This window comes from Mchenga conophoros, linkage group LG14 (assembly GCF_057382185.1).
Source record: "Mchenga conophoros isolate Kocher_MC1m ecotype Shallow Benthic linkage group LG14, M_conophoros_male_GT1.1, whole genome shotgun sequence".
NCBI lineage: Eukaryota > Metazoa > Chordata > Actinopteri > Cichliformes > Cichlidae > Mchenga > Mchenga conophoros.
The window spans coordinates 9,965,554-9,980,450 of record NC_140539.1 but is presented as its reverse complement, the minus strand read 5'-3'; the positions used below and the strand labels follow the sequence as shown (position 1 = coordinate 9,980,450).

At 48.7% G+C, this 14,897-nt stretch overlaps 4 non-coding genes across 4 annotated transcripts; 3 read left to right on the top strand and 1 right to left on the bottom strand.

Moving 5' to 3' along the window:
* Window positions 1-8,492: 8,492 nt before the first annotated feature.
* On the top strand, window positions 8,493-8,791 carry LOC146559281 (signal recognition particle RNA). Its single transcript, XR_014888392.1, has one exon.
* A 711-nt stretch (window positions 8,792-9,502) lies between these two features.
* trnal-cag (transfer RNA leucine (anticodon CAG)) lies at window positions 9,503-9,585 on the top strand. Its single transcript has one exon. It is a non-coding gene; the product is annotated as a tRNA-Leu (tRNA).
* A 2,089-nt stretch (window positions 9,586-11,674) lies between these two features.
* On the bottom strand, window positions 11,675-11,746 carry trnaq-uug (transfer RNA glutamine (anticodon UUG)). The gene has a single exon. It is a non-coding gene; the product is annotated as a tRNA-Gln (tRNA).
* Window positions 11,747-12,338: 592 nt separating this feature from the next.
* On the top strand, window positions 12,339-12,421 carry trnal-cag (transfer RNA leucine (anticodon CAG)). The gene has a single exon. It is a non-coding gene; the product is annotated as a tRNA-Leu (tRNA).
* Window positions 12,422-14,897: the final 2,476 nt, after the last annotated feature.

Below are 14,897 nucleotides of genomic sequence, written 5' to 3'. Positions count from 1 at the left end.
AACTTAGGAAACATGGCCTAAATAAGGAACGAAATACAAAAATATAAGAAACTAAGAATACTGGGCCCACATGGCCCAGGACCATGACATCACCCCCCCCCCCCCCCCCCCCCCCTCAAGGGCTGGCTCCAGACAGCCCAAACACAGGAAAACAAAAACCAAACAGAAAACGACCCAGGGCGGGCGGTGGGGGCCCAGGACGGAGGGCTCGGAACAGAAAACAAAAAGGAAAGCACAGCTCAGTTCAGGGGGCCGGCCGTGCACAAGGCAACGGCGACGACGTGGAAACAGTTCAGGGGGCCGGCCGTGCTCAAGGCAACGGCGGCGACGAAGGAGACGACGGAGCAGTTCAGGAGGCCGGCCGCGCGGAAGGCGGCGGCGGCGAAGGAGACGGAGCAGTTCAGGAGGCCGGCCGCGCGGAAGGCAGCGGCGGCGGCGAAGGAGTTGACGGAGCAGTTCAGGAGGCCGGCCGCGCGGAAGGCAGCGGCGGCTCTCCAGTGTTAGGCGTGCTGGCCATGGCCCGGTGGCCACAGGACCAGACGAGGCAGGACCAGACGAGGCAGGACCAGGCGAGGCAGGACCAGGCGAGGCACAGGCTGAAGCTGGACCAGACGAGGCAGGACCAGACGAGGCAGGACCAGACGAGGCACAGGCTGAAGCTGGACCAGACGAGGCAGGACCAGACGAAGCACAGGCTGAAGCAGGACCAGACGAGGCAGGACCAGACGAAGCACAGGCTGAAGCAGGACCAGACGAAGACTCTGAGGCAGGGCCAGACGAGGACGAAGCAGGAGCCGAGGCTGGACCAGGCGACGGCGAAGCAGGGGCTGAGGCCCGAAGCCGGACCAGGCGGAGCAGAAGCAGATGGTGGCTGGACGGGCTCCTCGGGCCCTCCAGCTGACGTGGCATGAGGCCGGACGGGCTCCTCGGGCCCTCCAGCTGACATGGCATGAGGCTGGTGTGGTTCTCCGGAACCACCAGCAGACGAGGAAGGCTGCTGGATGGGCTCCTCGGACCCCCCAGCGGAGACAGGAGGCTGAACAGGCCCCTCGGACCCTCCAGCGGAGACGGGAGGCTGAACGGGCCCCTCGGACCCTCCAGCGGAGACGGGAGGCTGAACGGGCCCCTCGGACCCTCCAGCGGGGACGGGAGGCTGAACGGGCTCCTCGGACCCTCCAGCGGAGACGGGAGGCTGAACGGGCCCCTCGGACCCTCCAGCGGAGACGGGAGGCTGAACGGGCCCCTCGGACCCTCCAGCGGAGACATGAGGCTGAACGGGCCCCTCGGACCCTCCAGCGGAGACATGAGGCTGAACGGGCCCCTCGGACCCTCCAGCGGAGACATGAGACTGAACGGGCCCCTCGGACCCTCCAGCGGAGACGGGTGGCTGAACGGGCCCCTCGGACCCTCCAGCGGAGACGGGTGACTGAACGGGCTCCTCGGACCCTCCAGCTGACGAGACATGAGGCTGGACGCGTTCACCTGACATCTTACAGTTAACAGTCCAGAAGCAAACAGGTGTCAGATGTCCTGAGGCACAGACCAGCTCATTCACTTCAAGACTCATGTAGGCTGACATAACAGGCTCTAAAACAGAAAGTCCTGCTTCTATATTCCTCCCTTCAGTCTCGAGCAATGACAGAGCTTGACGGCCCAGATAAGCCGGGTCAGCCACAGGGAAAACAAGGACTACAACATTCCCCAGAAAAACACGACTTAAGCCTTCACGGATAAGCTCCTGGGCAAACATGAAATGTTCAGGAATGAATCTGGGCGATGAGAACTGACCAGCATGATGGCGGTAAGTGTTATATTGACTAGGAACCATGTGTGAGGTGGACTGTAACTCAAGGGTGTTATGTAGTGTGTATGGTGAAATGGGTACGGCTAATGCTGTGCTAGCATTCCTAGCTGAGACGGGTGATGTTACACAGGTCATGTTACCCTGATTTGACTCCATGTCGTCATCTTTAAGTACCAACGTGAGTTCATGATCAGCGTTCTAAGTTTTAAGTTCATTGGGAATAGGAGCAGCATGCAAAACAGGATTACACATCATCTCACACTCAGTACTCTTATACTTTACGTCATGACCCCCCTTTAAATAATCCTTATGTGCTAAGGAAGCACAGGGGCCTACTTTAAGTAGCTCGTTGGTGAGCGGAGCGGGCTCGGGAAGGGAGGCATTAGCCACAGGTACTTCAGTCTTTGATGGAACCCCAGGCACATTAAATGACACAGAAGAAAACACTTCCACCCCACTCCCCACACAAGCAACATCACGGCCTGTGGAACTCTCTGTCAATCCAAGTGTAGTGTCAGAGGTCCCTACACGATCACTAGGCCTGTCCAAGAGCCTCTCTGAAACAAATTCACTTGGCTGTGGCTTGGTTAGCAGAGCATTACTCAGTCTGAAGTTAGCACTGGCTAATTCCGAAACAGTGGCTTTATTTTCACAAACAGAAACACACGAAACAGGGGATTCCCCGGTCAGCTTAGAGGCTGGACAGTCAAACACCTGTTCGGGTGGCGGTGACAAGAACACCGGCTGAAACTCCCCAGTGTTGGAATTCACAGTCTGAGTGGGTCTTACTCCCTGTTCGTGGAAGCCAGACGAACAGACCACACCATTCACAGTACCAGAGTCAGCCATTGCCACACTATGTGTCTCTGTTAACTTTGACCCGTGGCTTTGTAATTCTGAGTCCAGTTCATCTTCTACGGCTTCAATGGAGGCTGGTGATGACAGGTTGCATTCACTCACCTCGCAGCGCGACGGGCACGCGAACGCCGTTTCTTCCTGATCGCAGCGTCCGATGAACCAGGCAGGGGCGCCTCATGCGCGCCGGGGGGCGTCGCAGAGGCTGGGGAACTGGGCGCTGATGGAGCGGTAGGTGAGAGTTCTTGGAAGCTCAGGGGACCCCCGAGAGCCAGGCGAGTTCCCCGGAAGACCTCGTCATAGTCAGGAGCAAGCCACGGCTTCCGCCGGAGCTCTTCCTCCAGTCGAGCGCATGCCGCGCGCTGCCGCTCCCCGAGGTCGAAATCCACTGCCTCCACAGCATCCTCGCGTCGCACCGGGGAGGGCGAGACATGCCGTAGCGACGAGCGACGGCGACATGAACGCCGCTTCCTTTTTGAAGTGGTGGTGGGCGAAACGTGGATCTCTGTGGCGACCGGCTCCTCGTCTTCCGACCACATCCGCGCCAGATAATAAGCGGGAGAAAAATAGTCCGACCGAGGCGGCGAGGGCGGGCGGCCGGTCCGAGGCGGGGCGGCTGGCGGGAGCTCCTCCTCGGAGATAAGCCAGGGCTTCCAGCGTAGCTCGTCCTCCCGATACGCCCGCAACACCTGCTGCCGCTCCTCCTCACCGAAGTCAACAGCCTCGGGCATCTCCGTGCAGTCAGGCGGTGGCGAAGATGCGGAAGCCGATGAAGCGGGAGCCAACGGTGTGTCGGTGGTGAGCCTCACCGTTCCGACTCTGACTGCCACTGGCTCATGAGGCAGCGGGGTAACATCGCAACAGCATGGCTCTGGCGAAGGCACACGCACACCGGGCCGCTGCGGCTGCGGATGGAGTTGGAGAGTGGTGACGAGAAAGTCAACGATCAGTGGGTGTAGTGCCTCCCATAACCAGGGGAATACAGACGCGCATACTCCCACTTGCCGGGCTAACTCCTCCCGTTCCTCCACTCCGGAACACTGCAGCCATTTAGTACATAGTGACTCCACCGTCTGGATGATCTTCCTCTCGTGTGTCGCTGGGTCCAGCATGGTCGCGTGTGGTGGACCCAGGAGCGAACACAAGCGAGGATGCAGGAGTGGAGTTAAACAAAAGCGAGCCTTTTATTCTGGCTGATGAAAGGAACAAAACAGAGTGAGGGCAGCATAAGAGTAATAGTTCAAACAGAAACCTAAACTGGACATAAACTAAGGAAAAGCTATAGCTGGAGATACGGAACACAGGGGGTGGTAACACAGACGACGCGACACAGACTACATGAAACACAGAGACTAAATACACAAGAGGGATGATCAGGGGAAGTTGCCACACATGGGAACACAGCTGACACAGATAAACATAACAAGACATGGCAGGAGTAAACAACACTGACGGGAGACTGTCAAAGTAAAACAGGAAGTACACAGGTGCAAACAGGAGGAGAGAGAGAGCGCGGGCATAGTGGGCTGGGGAAACATGGAATGAAACAAGGAGGGGAGATGAGGGCTCACAGATACATAGAGGGGCACACAGGGGATAAAAGTCACAAGGGGAAGTCAAATAAGGAACAACACAACAGGACAACTTAGGAAACATGGCCTAAATAAGGAACGAAATACAAAAATATAAGAAACTAAGAATACTGGGCCCACATGGCCCAGGACCATGACACTGTCTTTAAATAAAAATTTATAATTCCCTATATTCCTATCTATTCCAAACAACGGTAATAAGTAACAAAGTTTCAAATTTGCTTTGGTTGCAATCAGATTGCCATAGTCATCTGCAGTTTGCATGTTGGATGCCAACTACTCACAAAGCGGTGGGAAAAGTTTGGTTTGGTTTAGTTTGGCTTTCATCTTTACTTTTGCGTCCTTTCTAAAAACACTAACATATAGGTCTGGTCTACCTGGACTGGCAGCATGCTCGAGGTGTCCCAGTCTCATCTGTTTGGTGACGCAGTAGATGAGCTCGCCCGGCTCGCTGTCCTGGTCGCTGGCTGACAGCTGCAGCGTGGTCAGCTTCTGAAAAATTACATTTTCTTATGTTGCAAGTCTCAAATCTTGATTGCCTGGATCCATTTAGTGTTTTATCATATGTGCTTTAAGCAGTAAATCTCAGGTAAAATGAACTGTTCTATCTGCCAGGAAGGACACAAACACAGACCCAAGATAAACAAAGACTGGATACAGTCTTTACATTATCTGCATGTCGTTTGAAATCTACAAGACATGCTGACTCCATGTCTGTGTAGGTTCCTAGTCAATCAGGTCATGTTTGTCTTAAGAGAGGCAGCTGGACTCCTTTAAAACATTTCACTTCTCATCCAAGAGGTTTGTTCAGCTTGAAAAACAAAAAGGTGAAGAGTCCCAGCTATTTAAACCCTAATGGAGGTTGTTCTCTATGGAGGTGGTAGCTGACCTACCTACTATTAATCATGAGCTAAGGTTTGAAAAACCGCATTTGTCATTACCAACAGGGGTTCCAAGTAAAACCACTGGCATCATGGGAGAGTGTCTGCATCTAAATTTCACTCTTTCATGGATGCCAGCATATGCTTGTCAAATAAAGCCTGACTTTAGTTTAGTTTTCCTTCTATAAATAGAGATATTTCTAAACTGGAAATGTTCAAACTTCAAACTGGCGCAGAAAAACAATTCAAAGGGTATTGAGTGTCTGATGGTTCAAATTACCTTGAAGGACGATCATTGCAGTATACTGTAAAATGAAACACTGCATATACATATTATACTAGAGAGTACCTGTGTGAAGTATGAATAACATAACCACCACACCAGAGGTGTAAGCACCTTTTGCAAGGCACTCAAGGAAACCAGTGAACAGCCTCAAAAATAAATGAACAGGTGGAGATGCAGACTGTATTTGCAGATTACAGCTCCACCACAAATCAAACTTCCATATTACAGCGAGACTGCTCAGCAAGGAAAAATAGTCAATTTCAGTAAGACTGAATGAAGACAGACTAAAAATTAATGGCATCTGCTCACACATTACTCAGCTGTAAGGTTTTCTAAGTACTCAGATGTAACACTGTGGAGGAAAACCCAAAGAAATGGCAAACAGAAGTTCATTCTAATAAATTGGAAATGTGGATCAAGTCCATCAAAACATTTTAATTAAATCATTAATAAAACAGATAAAAATATTAAGAAGACTCTGTGTAATAAACATCTTCAGGTATGCTGGGTTGTCCTTCTTGCTACCTAACGTGAGCAGACAATGCAAACCAGCTTTCTCGAGCTCTCTCCTTGTCCATCTATTGACAATGGAGAAAGTTTTTTTCAAATCCAAGCAATGACATGTAAATAATGCACAGTGTGTGTGTGTGTGTGTGTGTGTATGTGTAAAGACCTGGTAAAATCTGTGAGTCTTCAGTATTAAAGGAAAAATGTAACTTTTGATGCCTAAAGTGGGGGTCTGGGTGCTTGACTTTATCCTTTTAGAGGGAACCATCATTTTAAAGTAGTGTACTTTTTTTTTTCTGAACAATCACCTCTTCAAGGTGAATTTAACATTTACAACGAAGAGAGTGAAAATAATGTAAGATGACAGTGCCATTGGTGGGTCGCGTCCAACAGGGCAGAGAAGGATTTGGTCTTGGCAACCTCGGTGGCAACAGGCATCTGTAACCGAACGTCAAAAAATGGTGGTGGAGGAGGTGTGTCGAAAGGAGGAACCAGTAAGACACGCCAGAGCCATAGCGCTGGCCAAGCAGGGTCACTGGATGAATTGGGAGAGTTTTGAAAAGAGGAAACTCTTATGGAATGGCTGAGCGGTCTAAGACGTTGCGTTCAGATCGCAGTCTCACCTAGAGGCATGGGTTCGAATCCCATTTCTGACAACTGTATCTTGGCACTTCTTTCTTCCTTCTACTCATGGGTCTTTGATCAGTGGTTGTTGATCAATGGTCATGAGAATTTGCATAATCGTGATGAAGGAACTGACCTCCAAGCCCACTGTTCCTTCAGGGGGCTACTTTCAGTCATTATGCAAATATACTGTTTATAAGATTGGGGAAACCTGCAGTCAGCTGACACTGAAGAAGTCACTTGGATGAGTGACGAGACATTTTTCCCACTGAAAACGCTACATTCAGATGAACAGAATCAACCTTTGGAGACTTCTTAGTGTTGTGACAAAATACACTTGAAACTGGCAATTCTATATCAGTGGAGAACCAATTCCAACAGTCTAAGAGATGTCCATCAAGAGCCTGGGACGGTGGTATAATGTAGACCTCAATGATACCTGGCAACTTGACAAACGAAGGCAAAACTTGGCTAATGACCTCAGGCGGATTAACAACACTGCACTCCTTGAGTGAGGCTTGAGATGTCACTCAAGGACTCCCGGGACCCCATAGTGAGGGGCGCTGCTCCCACCCTAGCAACAGGGAGGAAGTGGACCACAGCCACGTCTGTGCTACAGGCCAAATCGGCTCTGAGCCATAATGACATGGTGGGTCGCGTCCAACAGGGCAGAGAAGGATTTGGTCTTGGCAACCTCGGTGGCAACAGGCATCTGTAACCGAACGTCAAAAAATGGTGGTGGAGGAGGTGTGTCGAAAGGAGGAAACAGTAAGACATGCCAGAGCCATAGCGCTGGCCAAGCAGGGTCACTGGATGAATTGGGAGAGTTTTGAAAAGAGGAAACTCTTATGGAGTGAAATCTGGTGAAATCGGTGGGACCTGATTTTTGGGGGGTGAAACCATACTGCATGTCTTCTCTGGCACATTGAATTTCTGTATGACTTGTGTTTTCTGTGAGAGCTTTATAAAATCAAGCAGCTAACCATGACGTCTGCCTTTACAAAACACTTGTCAATCACTAAAGAGTTCCTTCACTTGTCAGTCACTATGTGGTACTAAAGAGCTGTCTGAAATTCAGTTACAACCCACACAAAGTTACAGATTGGAGTATCCGAGTGCTGAGGTGCGCTTGTGCGCAAAAGTCACAAACACTCTGCTGACTCACTAACTGTACAGCTCCAAACCTCTTCCGACCTCAAAGTCAGCACAGAAAGTGGGCGCCACGAGCTTCGTAGTATGTGTTTACATGGCTGAACAGCTGCTATATTCGAACAAACGCCTTCAGAGGAGACTGCGACCTTAACGCAGTGCCTTCGACCGCTTGGCGACCAAAAACAAGTTATCACTATGTGACATGCAGTATGGTTTCACCTCCCAATAAGCAGGTCCCACCGAGATTTGAACACGGATCGCTGGATTCAAAGTCCAGAGTGCTAACCATTACACCATTGAACCGATGTGAAACTGTGTGAACTGTCATGTCATGGCAACCTGCCTAAAAGTATTCAGCCAAATGATCAGTATGGATGACATTGTAGATTATTCGCACTACGTTTCCATGGCTGAACAGCTGCTATATGTGTTATGAGAAGGATAATGTGTGTTTCTTCCAAAGTATCTAACAGTGGTAACCTCCACCAAACTGGCACTGCAATGTCAGAATGGCTGAGCGGTCTAAGACGCTGCGTTCAGGTTGCAGTCTCCCCTGGAGGTGTGGCTTTGAATCCCACTTCTGACATTGAAGCTTTACTCTTCTTGATATTGTGACAAAATACTCTTGGGTTAACCACGAGCTTTCTAAAAACTTGCATATAACAATTGTGCACCATTCATTCCTCATCTTTGCTGCCCATCATTACAACTTTGCTAATGATGGGCAGCAGGATAGTGTCATGATGTTACCTCAGACATGGTTAAAAGCCCTGATAACGTAAGTGCTTCTCGCCGTGTCTGGTGCCGCGTGCCTGTAATCCAAGCTACCGGGAGGCTGAGGTTTGAGGATTGTTTGAGCTCAGGAGCTCTGAGCTGCAGCAGGCTATGTCGATCGGGTGTCCGCATTGCGTTCGGCATTGATATGGTGATCCTGGGGGAGCCTGAGACCACCAGGTCACCTAAGGAGGGGTGCACCGGCCCAGGTCGGAGACGGAGCAGGTCAAAGCCCCCGTGTCGCTCAGTAGTGGGATCGCACCTGTGAATAGATGCTGTAGCGCAGCCTGAGCAATACAGCTAGACCCAATCTTTATACACATCCTTATACTTGTCTCTAGATCACACAGCAGCCTCATCAGCATGTCTTGGTCTTTTTAATTCAAGTCCAAAACACTCACAAATCTGCTGCTCTGCTTGTCCGGCACCACCTCCACCTGCAGGACAGCTGCAACTACATCCTCCACTCTAAACACGCCACCGCCCAGCAGGTGGAGACAAACTCAAAGTAGGACATTTCCTTGGTGAGGAGAGAGGATGGAACCAAAAATGCATTTATCCCCGTGTTCTGTGTTGATGAAAATCACCCAACAGGAAAGCAGCTGGGCATTCATTTGAAACCAGTTCACAGGTTGGGCTGTGGTTCCCCCTCTAGCGTGTCTGCTTGAACTTTCAACTGTGAACCACTTAGATCCAACCTTCCCAACTGCTCATCTCGCAAAAGACAAAATAGAAGAACCCAGAATGTCTTTTTATACCTGCTCACGCTTTTTCACGCTTCCCTCACAGGACGTCACATTTCACACTTTGGCCATCCAATCAAGTTGTTGACATCTAATCATTCCTGTCCACCACACCTGATCTTTCTATTTCGATCTGACTTACAACATTTAACACAAACTTTTAAATCAATATATTTTCTTAGTAATTATTTCTATTTGTTTATTACATGCACTTAACATACAAGTATGTCAAATGGAAATCAGCAACTGCGTGGGATTATTCAACTAGTTGGCTGCTGCAATGTGTCAGGATGGCCGAGCGGTCAAAGGCGCTGCGTTCAGGTCGCAGTCTCACCTGGAAGCGTGGGTTCGAATCCCACTTCTGACAATTGTATCTTGGCACTTCTTTCTTCCTTCTACTCATGGGTCTTTGATCAGTGGTTGTTGATTAATGGTCATGAGAATTTGCATAATCGTGATGAAGGAACTGACCTCCAAGCCCACTGTTCCTTCAGGGGGCTACTTTCAGTCATTATGCAAATATACTGTTTATAAGATTGGGGAAACCTGCAGTCAGCTGACACTGAAGATGTCACTTGGATGAGTGACGAGACATTTTTCCCACTGAAACCGCTACATTCAGATGAACAGAATCAACCTTTGGAGACGTCTTACTGTTGTGACAAAATACACTTGAAACTGGCAATTCTATATCAGTGGAGAACCAATTCCAACAGTCTAAGAGATGTCCATCAAGAGCCTGGGACGGTGGTATAATGTAGACCTCAATGATACCTGGCAACTTGACAAACGAAGGCAAAACTTGGCTAATGACCTCAGGCGGATTAACAACACTGCACTCCTTGAGTGAGGCTTGAGATGTCACTCAAGGACTCCCGGGACCCCATAGTGAGGGGCGCTGCTCCCACCCTAGCAACAGGGAGGAAGTGGACCACAGCCACGTCTGTGCTACAGGCCAAATCGGCTCTGAGCCATAATGACATGGTGGGTCGCGTCCAACAGGGCAGAGAAGGATTTGGTCTTGGCAACCTCGGTGGCAACAGGCATCTGTAACCGAACGTCAAAAAATTGGTGGTGGAGGAGGTGTGTCCAAAGGAGGAAACAGTAAGACACGCCAGAGCCATAGCGCTGGCCAAGCAGGGTCACTGGATGAATTGGGAGAGTTTTGAAAAGAGGAAACTCTTATGGAGTGAAATCTGGTGAAATCGGTGGGACCTGATTTTTGGGGGGTGAAACCATACTGCATGTCTTCTCTGGCACATTGAATTTCTGTATGACTTGTGTTTTCTGTGAGAGCTTTATAAAATCAAGCAGCTAACCATGACGTCTGCCTTTACAAAACACTTGTCAATCACTAAAGAGTTCCTTCACTTGTCAGTCACTATGTGGTACTAAAGAGCTGTCTGAAATTCAGTTACTTTACTTAGTACTATGTTCCTCCTACGCCGAGCGGCGCATCGGGCAGCTAGTGATCTCCATCGATGTCGGTCAGCAGCGACTGCTTCAGCTTCGTCCCAGGCAATGTCGACAGTTCTCAGATCGTCCATAAATGTTCGACGCCATGTGATCTTTGGTCGGCCTTGCTTTCGCTTGCCAGTGCGTGGACGCCATGTCATGGTAATCTTAGCTGGGCGATGAGGGGGTAGGTGTAAAATATGTCCCGCAAAGCGAAAGCACCTTTCTGCAACAACATCGGCTAATGGGCGGGTGCCTGCTCTTCGTGGGACCTCCTCATTTGTTATTCGGTCCCGGTAGGAAATTCTCAGGATTCGCCGCAAGCCACGTTGTTGAAGCACGTTCAGGTGTTGAATAATTGCACTTGTTGAGCGCCAGGTTTCACTAGCGTAACGTGCAGTAGGGAAGACTATAGAGTTCAGTAGTCTGATCTTGACCCTTACATTCAGGGAGGTCGAGTTCCAAATAGGTTGGAGACGTCGCAGGACACCAACTGCCTTCCCTACTCTGCCGTCGACATCCCGATCAGAGACCCCGTCATTCGAGATGATGCTGCCAAGATATGTAAAATTCTCCACCTCTTCAGCACGTTGTTGGTTGATCATGACAGGAATGCGGGCACGTGCATAGCCAACTCGGAGTACCTTGGTTTTTTTGGCACTGATTCTCTGCAGGGCCGCGGTCAACGAAATTCAGTTACAACCCACACAAAGTTACAGATTGGAGTATCCGAGTGCTGAGGTGCGCTTGTGCGCAAAAGTCACAAACACTCTGCTGACTCACTAACTGTACAGCTCCAAACCTGTTCCAACCTCAAAGTCAGCACAGAAAGTGGGCGCCACGAGCTTCGTAGTATGTGTTTACATGGCTGAATAGCTGCTATATTCGAACAAACGCCTTCAGAGGAGACTGCGACCTGAACGCAGTGCCTTCGACCGCTTGGCGACCAAAAACAAGTTATCACTATGTGACATGCAGTATGGTTTCACCTCCCAATAAGTAGGTCCCACCGAGATTTGAACGCAGATCGCTGGATTCAAAGTCCAGAGTGCTAACCATTACACCATGGAACCGATGTGAAACTGTGTGAACTGTCATGTCATGGCAACCTGCCTAAAAGTATTCAGCCAAATGATCAGTATGGATGACATTGTAGATTATTCGCACTACGTTTCCATGGCTGAACAGCTGCTAGATGTTACCTCAGACATGGTTAAAAGCCCTGTTAACAGGAAAGCAGCTGGGCATTCATTTGAAACCAGTTCACAGGTTGGGCTGTGGTTCCCCCTCTAGCGTGTCTGCTTGAACTTTCAACTGTGAACCTCTTAGATCCAACCTTCCCAACTGCTCATCTCGCAAAAGACAAAATAGAAGAACCCAGAATGTCTTTTTATACCTGCTCACGCTTTTTCACGCTTCCCTCACAGGACGTCACATTTCACACTTTGGCCATCCAATCAAGTTGTTGACATCTAATCATTCCTGTCCACTACACCTGATCTTTCTATTTCGATCTGACTTACAACATTTAACACAAACTTTTAAATCAATATATTTTCTTAGTAATTATTTTTATTTGTTTATTACATGCACTTAACATACAAGTATGTCAAATGGAAATCAGCAACTGCGTGGGATTATTCAACTAGTTGGCTGTTGCAATGTGTCAGGATGGCCGAGCGGTCTAAGGCGTTGCGTTCAGGTCGCAGTCTCACCTGGAGGCGTGGGTTCGAATCCCACTTCTGACAATTGTATCTTGGCACTTCTTTCTTCCTTCTACTCATGTATCTTTGATCAGTGGTTGTTGATCAATGGTCATGAGAATTTGCATAATCGTGATGAAGGAACTGACCTCCAAGCCCACTGTTCCTTCAGGGGTCTGCTTTCAGTCATTATGCAAATATACTGTTTATAAGATTGGGGAAACCTGCAGTCAGCTGAGACTGAAGAAGTCACTTGGATGAGTGACGAGACATTTTTCCCACTGAAAACGCTACATTCAGATGAACAGAATCAACCTTTGGAGACTTCTTACTGTTGTGACAAAATACACTTGAAACTGGCAATTCTATATCAGTGGAGAACCAATTCCAACAGTCTAAGAGATGTCCATCAAGAGCCTGGGACGGTGGTATAATGTAGACCTCAATGATACCTGGCAACTTGACAAACGAAGGCAAAACTTGGCTAATGACCTCAGGCGGATTAACAACACTGCACTCCTTGAGTGAGGCTTGAGATGTCACTCAAGGACTCCCGGGACCCCATAGTGAGGGGCGCTGCTCCCACCCTAGCAACAGGGAGGAAGTGGACCACAGCCACGTCTGTGCTACAGGCCAAATCGGCTCTGAGCCATAATGACATGGTGGGTCGCGTCCAACAGGGCAGAGAAGGATTTGGTCTTGGCAACCTCGGTGGCAACAGGCATCTGTAACCTGTGACAAAGTGGAGAAGCAGTTGTAATTCTCTCCATTTGTCCCATATGTGTTTACCTTTTTTTTTTTGCACATTGTACACATTATTCTGTTTCTATGTATTTGCTATGATTTGCTATTTGTCAAGTAACATTGCTTCACTCACTATCCCGGGTTTGTTTGTGTAAGCGTTTTGTTGCCGGCAAATCAAACATTCTGCAAATTAAGACAAATACTAAGTTATGTTTCTTTATACTTTATTATGTTACAGATTAAGTCATTTGTTCATACTTACTCTGTTTGTCTTTTCAGTCTTCATGAGTGTCAGGTGTGGGGAAACGCCCGCTTGGCATTTCCTCATTTTAAAGTCCTGATCATGTCACACATGACATCATCAGGTCAAACCATGTGGAGGGGTTTCTTTTTCCAGAGAGATGCTTCCTTTTGTTTGTGTTAATGTTTAAAGGGATTTGTTGAATGTTTTTCCTTTTGTTAATACTGCCATTTAGTTGTGTAAATGTGCATATTAGAAGTGTGTAGAGGTTTTGTGTTTTTAGATAACCTGAGTAGAGTTTTAGATCCCTCAGTTGAGTGAGTGGTACTGGCTGGGCAATTGGAGGGAAATTGATGGCCCTATTTAAAGCCAGTCTCTACCAGATGCAGGAGAGAGGAGAGGTGAGCTGTGTCACCAGAGCCATGTTATGTTGAGTTTTGTTAAATGAATTGATTTGGGGAAAGTTTTGTTAAGTTATACATTAAATTAAGTTCACTGCAAATAAATTGCTCACCTTGGAAACCCAAAATGTCTGCATAGTCTGCTTCCCTACCACCTTCCTTGACGTTCGAGTGTGACTACCTCACAAATGGTGGCAGCAGTGGCTCCAGGCCAGTAGGTAGCAGCAATGCAGAAAGGGGCCAGACCAAAAAAGCACCAAGTGCCAATGGACTCTGCAAGTGAGGAGCCTCCAGTGCTCAATCAGCTAGAGGAAGCAGAGCAAGAGCAAGGTACTGAACTGCATAACCTTGCTGAACTTTCAAACCTCCTGCGTGGTTTTATGAGGCAACAAAGCGACAGAGAGGCCCAATGGGAACTGGAGAAGCAGCGGCAGGAAGATCGCTGGCGGAAAATTCAGCACCAGTTCACTCAGCTCCAGCAGGAAGTGCAATCAGAACGTCGAGAGCATCAGCTGTTGGTGGAAGGTGCAACAGCAGATTCAGAGACACGTTTGAGGCCTACTGCGGAGCATCCAGCAATGCCTCAGTTACAATCTAACGTCATGGAGGCCGCAACAGCATCTCAGTCTGCCTCCTTAACAAGACCACCAGTTTGGAAAGGGCCTAAAATGCAGCCTTATAATGAGGACGAAGACATTGAGCATTACCTAACAACCTTTGAGAGGATCGCAAGCGGGTGCCAGTGGCCACACGAGGATTGGGCATTACATCTTGCTCCACTTCTCACTGGTAAGGCACGAGCTGCTTTTGTAGCCATGGACATTGATGAGATTATGGACTATGTAAAGGTGAAGAAAGCTGTTCTTGAAAAGTTTGAAATATGTGCAGAGACTTACAGACTCCGATTTCGCTCCACTACGTTGGGCGATGGCGAGACACCTAAAGAGTTAAGGACACGCTTGAAAGAACTGTATGATAAGTGGATAGTTCCAAGAGAAAAGTCCAAAGATGAAATAGGTGACGTCATTGTTTTAGAGCAGTTCCTGAGAGTTCTCAATCCCGAACTGCGCACGTGGATAAAGGAGCATAACCCAACCACGTCTAAGCAAGCAGCAGAGCTGGCTGACGCTTTTCT